This window comes from Cebus imitator, unplaced genomic scaffold (genome assembly GCF_001604975.1).
Source record: "Cebus imitator isolate Cc_AM_T3 unplaced genomic scaffold, Cebus_imitator-1.0 Scaffold64, whole genome shotgun sequence".
Lineage (NCBI taxonomy): Eukaryota > Metazoa > Chordata > Mammalia > Primates > Cebidae > Cebus > Cebus imitator.
In genome coordinates, this window is record NW_016107379.1 from 2,212,868 (window position 1) to 2,225,007 (window position 12,140).

The 12,140-nt window shown below is 41.5% G+C and overlaps 1 pseudogene; it reads left to right on the forward strand.

Annotated features, from left to right (window-relative positions):
- LOC108305506 overlaps positions 1-8,213 on the forward strand; it is a 56,871-nt pseudogene extending 48,658 nt beyond the window's left edge.
- The last annotated feature ends 3,927 nt before the right edge of the window (positions 8,214-12,140 follow it).

A 12,140-nucleotide genomic window follows, 5' to 3' on the forward strand; every position in this document is an offset into this window, starting at 1 on the left:
TTTTTTTTGCCCTGGAATCTACTGTCCTGGTTCCCTGCTCAGTCCCCTTTTTAAACAGATGAATGGGCAACTTTCCGTGGCTCCAATCGCCAGCCAAAAGGGCACCCGGACCAGTGTATTCTGTATGGAGAACTGCTGCTCTGGGGTGCCGACAAAGCAGCCGCGTGGGGCAAAGCAGCGGTGCCGGCCGGCACAGCCGCACTGGCCGAAACAGCCGCGCTGGTGACCTGTGGAGCTCCTCCGCCTGGGAATTTCCTAGTCTGTGGGCAATAAAAATGTGGCGTCCATTCACCCTCTGTGCTTTCACTGGGAGCTGCAATCCTGAGCTGTTCCTAAATGGCCATCTTGGATCCTCCTCCAAATATGTATTTTAAAATCTTCTAAAAGTATATCATTTTAGATGCTAAAAATCTACTAGGAATTTATCCAAGGATATTGCTTATTGTAGGATGCAAAAATCAGAGATTTTTATTAGCTTTGGTAATTAAAGTGAAAAACAAAACCTGCAACCAATTAGAATTCCAATAAAGGAGCACAGATTAAACAAATATATATTAGTTATATAAATATATAAAATATTGTTTTTTTCCCACTTTTGTATAACAGACATTGTCTTGGTCCATTTTGTGTTGCTATAACAGAATGCCAAACAGTAATTTACAAAGAAAAGAAATATATTTCTTACATTTCTAGAGTCTGAGAAGTCCAAGGTCGAGGGGCCTGCATCTGGTGAGGGCCTTCTTGCTGCATCATCCCAGGGCAGCAGGTGGAGAGCAAGAGAGCAAAGAATTCTCAAGAGCCAGAGAATGAGAGGGGGCCAAACTTGCCATTATAACAAAGCCTCTCTCACAATAATTAACCCATTCCTGCAAGAATGACATTAATTCATTCATGAGGGCAGAGCCCTCAGGACCTAATCACTTCTTAAAGGTCCCATTTCTCAACACTGTTGCATGAGGGATTGTTTCCAATACAGACACATTTAAACCATAGCAGGCTTGTATTAATTGAGTAATTAGATATATTGTTAAATTTTGGGGGTAAAATTTAAAACTTTCCTGTTTAGCAGTGATAAAACTTCTTTCCAAAGAAGGCCTATGGGAGAAGGAATCTAATTAATGGGAGCTCCTGCTTCAGCATGTTTCCTAAGAATTAAAGTTTTATTATAACTAAAAATATAATCAGTAAGTCATTAATACCTGTCAAGCAAAACCAAATGCAGAAACTGCAAATGCAGTGAAACGTCATAGCTCAGAGGTTTGATAATGAGATGTGAACACATCTACTTTCAGCAAAATTCCATGTGTCCACCCCTACTTGATAATTTGAAGAAAAAGTCACATCTGTGCAGTGACATAAATTTTACTCCACATGGATCCTGCAAACTTGAAATGTCTTAGATTTCATCATTAAAACTGCACTCCTGCAAGATTCATAAGGTGAAAGAGATGAAGAAGACATTCTTTTTTCTTCCTCCGGCAGCACTGGCAGACAAATATGTGTTTCACAGATAATGTTTATTCAGTGGCCTCTTTGTTTCCTTCCCATTTCAGCCCCTCAGGGCTGAAGAAAGCTGTGAGGCCACCGTCAGCATTCCTGCAGGTTCCTGATTCTGAACGGCAATAGCCCTCTGCTTTTCTGTAGCTGTAAACCCGAAGCCAATGGCAGTCCCTACGATTTTCACTCTTCCAGTCTTTCCCGTGGTTTTGTAAACACCTCAATACCTATATTAAATCTCTCCATATTTAAAATGCCTACAGGGATTTTGTTTTCCTGACTGAACCCCACATGATCCAGCCTAGTTACACCATGAAAGACTTATGTCACATCTCTGCACTAATGGCAGCTATCACAGTCTTGAAATGAAAGGACATAAGTGATCTCAGAATTTTCTTTAAAATACCTTTAGAGATGCTTTTTAAGAAGCTTCTTCATAATTCTGTAATTGGTTTAGAAAGGACTTGGGAAATCACTCACAGAGAAGAAAAATAGATACATTAACATGAACATAAGGGATATTTTCTTGAACATAATAGGATATTTTCTTAGGCATTCTAAACATGGAAGCAGAATGCTTGTTTAGTTGGAGAAAACCCTTACAGACTCCCTCTAGAGAGGAGCAACATCAAATCAAAGTCAATACAATCATTCTGGGTTAGGTAAATTATCCATGCAGGGAAATGCTCCTAAAATACCAGCTTCCTTCTGATCTCCTAACTCTCATACCTTTCCACTACTTCATGGCTCTTTTCCAAAGGATTTGCACCTGCCCCAGTCACTTCAACTCCTACTTCCTCCATGTGTTCCTTTTCTACTCAGTCACCCTAATGTCTTAGCATTTATTTAAGTGTTCTAAGTGCTCCAGAACCTAGACATACCAAGAATCCCATCCAGTATTGTGAAGGAAAAATATATGTTACATTCATACATTTTCTAATAAACTAGAATGACAAGGTTTTAATTTCAAGTATTTTGAAGAAAATCTAGCATGTGTTAAACTTTCTTTTTTTAGGAAAAAAATCTGAGACAATAGCATATAGTTGAAAAAACATACGGCTTATTCTTCAAAGACAAACTGAAGTCTGAAATCTGCCACTTGGGTGACTTTGGTTAAGTAATTCAACTTCTCTGAAACTTCATTTTTCCTATGTAAAATATTTACAATAATAATACAAGAAGCCACGCATACCTCAGAGGGCAGTCGTTCTCAAAGTGTGGCCCCAGCCAGCAGCAGCAGAGTCATGTGGGCAATTGTCAGGAAAACTGATTCAGAGCCCCACATCATACCTACTGAAATAGAAACTCAAGTTGCAAGGAGGTAGGACAAGGAAGCAGCAATGAGTGTTTTAACAACTTTCAGGTGATTCTGATGAATGCTGCCATAGCGACTTTGCATTGATTTAATAAGACGATATAGTGCAAAGAATTGTATTTTTTTAAAAGCTATGCAAATAGGAGCTAGTAGCATTACAGCTGCTAATTATTGTGCTGTTTAATGCAGCACTGCTCAGAACGAAATGGCCTCAAACCACTGTGCTGAAGAACCAGAGAGAATTCAAAAGAAATGATTTTGCTTTCAAGAGTTCTTCCGTCCCTTCCCTCTGCTGTCAGCTGTCATTTCTCACCGAGGTCGGTGAGTCCTGCTGCTATCATCTGCTGCGTTATACGCACAGTGGTTCTGAGCGACTGCCTGAGGGCAATTCTGTCTTTCCTATGGAATAAAGTCTCTACCCCTCTGCAGCTTCTAGCCTCCCTTATGACCCTTTTCCAACTTGTGTTCTGAATGTTTGAGGCCACCGCCAGTCTGACCTCTGGGTAGGAGATTTTCTAGGATAATAACATATACACACATCTTTTACATAGAAATATGCGTACATGTATAGCACCAAAGCAATTCCTGCTACCTTGTGCATGCACAATACGAATTTTCAGTTGATGAAATGAATATGTGTATGTTCATATCTCAGAAAAGTGTGAGTATACTTCATCACCACACAACATATGCATGTAAAAAAAATCTCTACTTATATCCCCCAAAGCTATTAAAAAAATTTTTTTAATTCAAAAAGTGTAAGGATACGGACGGTACGTGGTTTCACTCTGACATCTCTAACTCCTGTGGGTTATCATGAGACTGAAAAATGTGGTTTAATCAAACAAGTCTATAAACACTTCTGGGAAAACAATGCAAAGGGCAAGAGCTGATAGGAAGCCACTGGCATTGTCTCCCCAGGGAAAGGGCAGCACTTTATACATGTGCGGTGAAAGAGGAGAAAGCTCTCTGAAGCATTAAAAGCACTAAATAAATGAAGATGCTCCTATTATTGATATGATTCCATCCCTGCTGGATGCCCATTAGCTCCAGGTACAGGGCCTCTCCCACCCTGAGTTCAGGGTCCCTTTGAGACCCTGCTCACTGGCTTGACTCCCAGGGCTGTCCTGTGCTGTCTTCTGCAAAGGGTGGCACCTCCCCTCACAGCCTGTCAGGGCAACCCACCTCCCAGGAGAAATGCTGGCTACTTGCCTCTGACCTTGACATACCTTCTGCCCCACCATCTGCTCGATTTCCATAGCTTTCATTCGAGGCTTTAGGACTACATGACTGCCTCTTCTTGGTCTATTGGCCATAGCACCAAGCTTCACTCCCTGCATCTACAACAAAGAATCTTCATTCCTGCCCCTACCTTGGCTTCCCTGTGGTGGCCCTCGTGTCAGGTCAACTAGCATACCCAGCCCTGCGCCCTCCATGGTGTCTGGGCACTCACCAGCCCACTTTCCTTAAATCAATAAATTGACCCATCAGCCAGACCCATGTTCCCCCAGTACAGCCAGCCCGAACCCCTAAGACAAGCCATCTGTGGCCTTCTTCTTACTATTAACTCTGTTGCGTAGCGCTCAGTAGCACTCAGTAGACAGTGGGTTCTCAATTAATGTTGCTGTCTGCATGAAATGGTAAAAGTTTAGAATGCTGATTCTCAACTAAAATCAGAAATCTGCTTGAGGAAAGCAAGTCAACACTCTTTTGAAATAGTAATGCAATTAGCAGAAATTTTTACTACATCAATCAAAAGGGCTCTCAGCAAGTAGTCAGTGAACCAAGTAAAGTGACCTTCGTACCCCCTCCCACTCCTGCTCCACTCCATATTTTTGTTAGCTACTGTTGACTGATGGCTTCCAGGAAAACATGATCCATCACTGTTCAGACTAGTGAAGCTTCTGCCACTATGTTCAGGTTACTCCAGCATTTTGTAAAAGTGAGACAAAATATTGAGTCTGAAAAATGCCAACTCATGGTAAAATAAGAAAACCTCAAAATAGCACGATATTGCCAGGAATCAATGAAATTAACATGGGTGGAAGTTGGAGAGATTCTTTAAAAACATATGTAACAGCGTATGATATGTTACAAACTCATCAGGAGGCCTGTGATAGGGTTTTCAATTCCATACTGGAAATTATTCACTACCAGAATCGCTACCGCCCAGGGCAAGTAACAACTACCACTTAAACTGGGCTCTTATTCGTATCAGACACTGTGCTAGCCGCTTCATATATGTTATCCTATCCAATTCTTATTTTCACGAAAGGTGTGATATGGTTTGGCTCTGTCTCCCCACCTAAATCTCATGTTGAATTGTAATTTCGAATGTCAGAGGTGGAGCCTGGTAGGAGGTGATTGGATCATGGGGGTGGTTTCTAATATTAGCACCATCCCCCTAGTGCTGTCTCGTGATAGACTCTCACCAGATCTGGTTGTTTGAAAGTGTTTAGCACCTCCCACTTCACTCTCTCTTCCTTCTGCTCCAGCATGTAAGATCTACCTGCTTCCCCTTTGCCTTCTGCCACAATTGTTAAGTTTCCTGAGGTCTCACCAGAAGCAGAATATTGTACAGCCCTCAGAACCATGAGCCAATTAAACCTCTTTTCTTTCTAAATCACCCAGTCTCAGATATGTCTTTATAGCAGCATAAGAATGAAGTAATGTTCAGGTAAAAATCTCTATTTTGTCAATGAGGACTTGCTATTGGTTACAGAGCTGATAAATGACAGAGCCAAATTTAAACCAATGGCAGTCTGACTCCAAAGCCCATATCCTTACCATTTTAGGTGCAGTTCTTCTCCCTATCTCCCAAATTTCCAGAAAGGAAGAATCAGGTTTAAATGATCCTGACTACAAAAATGAGAGGATGAGTCTGAAAACATATGTACTGGAAGTTGTGTGTGGGATGGGAGAGAGACAGCCTTGCTCTTTACAGTGTATGACAGTCAAAATGTGTCTAGACTGTAGAGCACTTGGGAAAGACACAGAAATAGGCTTGAACAAATGAAAAGGCACGTTGTGCTTCTGTTAGGAAAACTCAACATCATGAAAATGTCAGTTCTCCTTAAATGACTTTATGAATTTAACATAATCCCAATGAAAAATACAGCCATACCTCATTTTAATACACTTCACCTTATTGCACTTCTCAGATACTGCATTTTTTACATATTGAAGGTTTGTAGCATTTTTCAACAGCATGTGCTCACTTCGTGTCTCTGTGACACTTTTTGGTAATTTTCATAATATTTCAAAAAAAATTATTACTATATCTGTTATGGTGATCTGTGACCTATGATCTTTGACGTTACTAATGTAATTGTTTTGCGATGCCATGAACTTAGCCCATACAAGACAACGAACTTAATCAGTAAATGTGTATGTCCTGACTGCTCCACTGACAGGCCATTTCCCCACCTCTCTCCTTCCTTAGGCCTCCCTATGCCTTGAGACACAACAGCATTGAAATTAGACCAATTAGTAACACTACAATGACCTCTGAGTATTCAAGCAAAAGGAAGAGTTGCACATCTCTCACCTTAAATCAAAAGCTAGAAATGATTAAGCTTAGTGAGGAAGGCATGTTGAAAGCCAAGACAGTCTGAAAGATAGGCCTCTGGTGCCAAACAGTTAACCAGGCTGCGAATGCAAAGGAAAAGACCTTGAAGGAAATTAAAGTACTACCTCCAGTGTACTGGAATGATAAGAATGTGAAACAGCCTTCTTGCTGATCTAGAGAAAGTTTTAGTTGTCTGTGTAGAAGATCAAAGCAGCCCCAATGTTCCCTTAAGCCAAGGCCTAATCCAGGACAAGGCTCTAACTCTCTTCAGTTGTGCAAAGGCTGGAAGAGGTGAGGAAGCTAGAGAAGAAAAGTTGGAAACTGGCAAAGGAGCAGAGGTTGATTCATGAGGTTTAAGGAAAGACGCTGTCTCCATAACATAAAAGTGGAAAGAAAAGCAGCAAATGCCGATATACAAGCTGTAACAACTCATCCAGAAGATCTAGCCAAAATCATCAATGAAGGTAGCTACGCTAAATAACAAAATGTAAATGAAACAGATTTCTATTGGAAGAAGACACTACCTAGGACTTTCACAGCTAGAGAGAAGTCAATGCTTGGCTTAAAAGTTTCAAAGGACAGGATGACTCTTGTTAGGGGCTAATACAGCAGGTTGAATTAGTAGGTTGAAGTTGATGCTCATTTACCACTCCAAAAATCCTTAGGGCCCTTAAGAATGATGTTAAATCTCTCAAAATTGAGGTAAAACCACTGCCCGGGTGCCCCCAGCCAACTTTAGCCATCACTGTCGCCACCGCAGTGGGGAGGAGGGCCATGATCCAAATGAACCAGAGCAGCTGAGAAAACTGTCTATTGGTGGTCTGAGCTGTGAAACTACAGATGATCGTTTAAGAGAACATTTTGAGAAATGGGGCACACTCACAGATTGTATAGTAATGAAAGACCCCCAAACAAAATGTTCCAGGGACTTTGGTTTTGTAATTTATTCTTGTGTTGAAGAGGTGGAGGCAGCAATGTGTGCTAGACCACACAAGGTTGATAGGCATGTAGTGGAACCAAAGAGAGCTGTTTCTGGAGAGGATTCTGTAAAGCCTGGTGCCCAACTAACAGTGAAGAAAATTTTTGTTGGTGGTATTAAAGACATAGAAGAATATAATTTGAGAAACTACTTTGAAAAGTATGGCAAGATTGAAACCATAGAAGTTATGGAGGACAGGCAGAGTGGGAAAAAGAGGATTTGCTTTTGTGACTTTTGATGATCATGATACAGTTGATAAAATTGTTGTTCAGAAATACCACACTAATAATGGGCATAATTGTGAAGTGAAAAAGGCCCTTTCTAAATAAGAGATGCAGTTTGCTGGATCACAGAGAGGTCGTGGAAGTGGATCTGGCAATTTTATGGGTCACAGAGGAAACTTTGGAGGTGGTGGAGATAATTTTGGCTGTGGTGGAAACTTTGGTGGAAGAGGGCACTATGGTGGTGGAGGTGGTGGCAGCAGAGGTAGTTATGAAGAAGGTGATGGTGGATATAATACACTTGGAGATGATGGTGGCAACTATGGCGGTGGTCTTTGTTACAGTAGTAGAGGGGGCTATGGTGGTGGTGAACCAGGATATGGAAACCTAGGTTGTGGATATGGTGATGGTGGTGGAGGACATGATGGTTACAATGAAGGAGGAAATTTTGGCGGTGGTAACTATGGTGATGGTGGGAACTATAATAATTTTGGAAATTATAGTGGACAACAACAATCAAATTATGGACCCATGAAAGAGGGCAGTTTCAGTGGAAGAAGCTCAGGCAGTTCCTGCAGTGGTGGTTGCGGATCTGGTGGTGGAAGTGATGAATATGATAGCAGAAAGTTCTAAAAACAGCAGCAAAGGGCTACAGTTCTTAGCAGGAGGGAGAGTGAATAGTTTTCACAAAAGCTGCAAGTTGAGACAGTTGTCCCCAGTGCATTAGAGGTACTGTAAAAATCTGCCACAGAAGGAACGATAATCCATCGTCAGAAAAGTTACTGCAGCTTAAACAGGAAACCCTTCTCGTACAGGACTGTCATAGCCACAGTTTGCAAAAACTGCAGCTATTGATAAGTGCAATGTAGTGTCAATTAGATGTACATTCCTGAGGTCTTTTATCTGTTGTAGCTTTGTCTTTGTCCTTTTCTTTTCATTACATCAGGTATATTGCCCTGTAAATTGTGGTAGTGGTACCAGGAATAAAAAACTGAGGAATTTTTAACTTTTCAATATTTGTGTACTTCAGTCTTTCTACACTTTAGTACAGAAACTTTAACAAAATGCAGTTTTGAAGGTGTTTCCTTGTGAGTTAACAAGTAAAGAAGATCATTGTTAATTACTATTTTGTATGCATTTTACTAAAGTTAACTGTAAAGAAACACCTGCTGACTTGCAGTTTAAGGGGAATCTATTCTCCCCATTTCAAAACCATGATATGAATGGATGCTGACATGTGAAGAGAATAGATATCTATGTATTTGCAATGTGTGTTTTAGATAAATGGGATTGGGTATTTAAATTAGCATTTGTGAATTGAATAGCATTAAGATTACCTTCAAATAAAAAAATCTCAAAATTTATATTTGGCTTTTGTGTATTTTCTTTTAAAATGTAAAAGAAAATTCATATTATTTTAGTGTGTTAGACTTGCTGAGTCCTAGCTGTGTTTAGAACAACTCCATTCTACATTTACCTTGGTCAAATTTGAACTGCTGCCATAGGTTTTGGGTGTAAAGAATGTTTACTTCCCTCCATTTAAAATTCTGAAAAAGGATAGTGGATGTTTCCCCTCTCCCATGTTAGAAACCATTCTTAAAAACTTTTCAAAATATAGGACGATTAAGCCTGCTATATCTGAGCAAAATTGATGGGTGCCTTTTTTTTTTCTTTTTTAAAGCGTAAGAGGCCCATACATCTTGAGTTATTTTCCTTGGTTTACATTTTTTTATACAATTTCTCAGAGCAAGAGAATAAAAATAATGCGTTATTAAACCCCTAACTGGCTGGCATGCTTTCCTCTTGGTACCCTATAGATTTTGCTAGATGAAACCAAGGATAGTTTAGGTATAATTGTCCAAAATAACCTAGCTGCAGCAGAAATGTAGCACAGTTGCTTAGTACAAGCTTCTCACTTCCTACAGACCTGAATTCAAATTTGGATAGTCTGAGTTCTTAAATTCCCAAAGAATACACTGTTATTTCCTGTGTATATTTTAACATAAATCATGTTGTTACCAATTTGTTTGAATGGCCCTGGTTGAGAAGAGTTTTGGATAATAAGGTCATATGTATATATGGTATATATACACCAATGTCTACTGTTTTGCACCAGCTAGTGCTTACAATTTCATTCAAGCCCTGAGTATGTGCCCTGCCATTACTTTGGCAGTTGAACGATGAATTCAGGATTCTTATTTTTGTTTTAAGAAGTACTAAGCAAAACAAGAATAAAAAGGGGAATGAGGCATGTCTGAATATGCTCTCTTGTTGCACTAATTCTGTGCCTCTGTGCATTAATATTTGGATGCATGCAATGCTAGCATGGAAATTGGTCTTCACACATACTGCAGTTTTCCAGAAACACTCACAAACCAATAAATGTAACAGACATTCCATTTGTTAATGGGCATATATGTGAAAAGCAGTTAGAAAATAGGCTAAGAGGAGATTGGGGGAAGATGGCCAACTAGGAACAGCTCAGGATTGCAGCTCCCAGTGAAAGTGCAGACGGTGAGTGGACGCCGCATTTCCAGATGAACTTTTATTGCCCACAGGCCAGGAGATTCCCAGGCAGAGGAGCCCCACGGGTTGCCAGCATGGCTGTTTTGGCCCGTGCCCTGTCACAGCGGTTCTCCATACAAAAGACACTGGCCCGGGTGCCCTCTTAGCTGGTGATTGGAGCCCTGAGATGGCAGAGTCGCCCATTCATCTGAAATAGTGAGCCAGGCCAGGAAATTCCTAGGCAAAAAAACCGCCAGGAATCTCAGCACCGCTGTTTCAGCTGGCTCAGTGAGTCACAGCATGGGAGATCCTGGCGCCATTCCAACATGAGACTGGAAAACTGGGAGAGATTGACCATTCAACAACAACAACAACAAAAAAAGACTCTGAGTCAGGGAGCCAGGTGATCAGGCTTGGCTGGTCCCACCCCCCCTCCACCCCACAAAAAAGAAAATACAGTAATTGAAAACGCTCTGGGTTGAGAGTTTCACAGCAAGCACAGCTGAACCCGGGGCAGTCTGGCTCTGTAGGGGAGGGGCGTCCGCCATTACTGAGACACTCCACCACTATGGAGGCAGTCTGCCATCACTGAGGCAGCACACAGTTGCTGAGGCAACCCACCATTGCCGAGGCAACCTGCCACTACAGAGAGAGTCTGCCATAACAGAGGCAGGCCACCATTGCCAAGGCAGTTCTAACTACACCCATATAAAAAGGACTGCAGGGAAGATCACACAGCAGCTGGGCGGAGCCCACAGCAGCTCAGCAAAGCCTCTGCAAGCAGACAGTGACTAGGCTGCCTCCTCGCTGGGCAGGGCAGCCTTGAAAGAAAAAAAAAGGCAGCAGCACAATGGAAACTCATAAATAAAGCCCTAACTCCCTGGGACAGAGCACCAGGAAAAAAAAAAAGGGAGCTTATGAGTTCTGTTGCAGCAGACCTAAACGTACCTGCCCAGCAACTCTGAATGAACAATGGAGCTCACAGCTCAGGACTTGAGCTACAATAAAGGACAGACTGTCTCCTCAAGCAGCCCCCTGACCCCCATACATCCAAAGAGTCACCTAATAAAGGAGAGAACAGACTGACATTTGGTGGGCACTGTTCTGGGACAAAGATAGCAGAATAGGAGACTAGTAGCAACCCTTAGTGTTCTGCAGCTGCTGCAGGTGATCCCCCAGCAAGCAGGGCCTGGAGTGGACCTCAGCAGTCCTACAGCAGAGGGGCTAGACTGTTAGAAGGAAAGCTAAGAAAAAGAAGTAACTTCAGCATCCACAAACTGGAAGTTCACTCAGAGACCCAATCTGAAAGTCAGTAACTACAAAGACAACAGGTGGATAAATCCACAAAGATGGGAAGAAACCAGTGCAAAAAGGATGAAAACACCCGAAACCAGAACACCTCTCCTCCTACAAGGGATCACAACTCCTCACCAGCATGGGAACAAGGTTGGAGGGGGAACGAGTGTGATGAAATGACAGAATCAGACTTCAGAAGGTGGGTAATAAGAAGCTACAGAGAGCTAAAAGGCCATGTTCTAAACTAATGCAAAGAAACTAAGAACCTTGAAAAAAGATTTGACGAAATGCTAACAAGAATGGACAACATAGAGAGGAATATAAGTGAATTGATGGAGCGGAAAAACACAACACCAGAACATCACAAAGCATGCACAAGTTTCAACAGCCGAATTGACCAAGCAGAAGAAGGGATATCAGAGATCGAAGATCAACTCAATGAAATAAAATGGGAAGGCAAGACTGGAGAAAAAAGGGTAACAAGGAATGAACAAAATCTCCAAGAAATGTGGGACTATGTGAAAAGACCTAATCTACGTTTGATAGGCGTACCTGAATGCGACGAAGAGAATGAATCCAAGCTGGAAAATACTCTTCAGGATATTATCCAGGAAAGCTTCCCCAACTTCTGGACAAATATTCAAGTCCAGAAAATACAGAGAACACCATAAAGATATTCGTCAAGAAGAGCAACCCCAAGGCACGTAATCGTCAGATTCACCAGGGTTGAAATGAAGGAGAAAATGCTAAGGTCAGCCA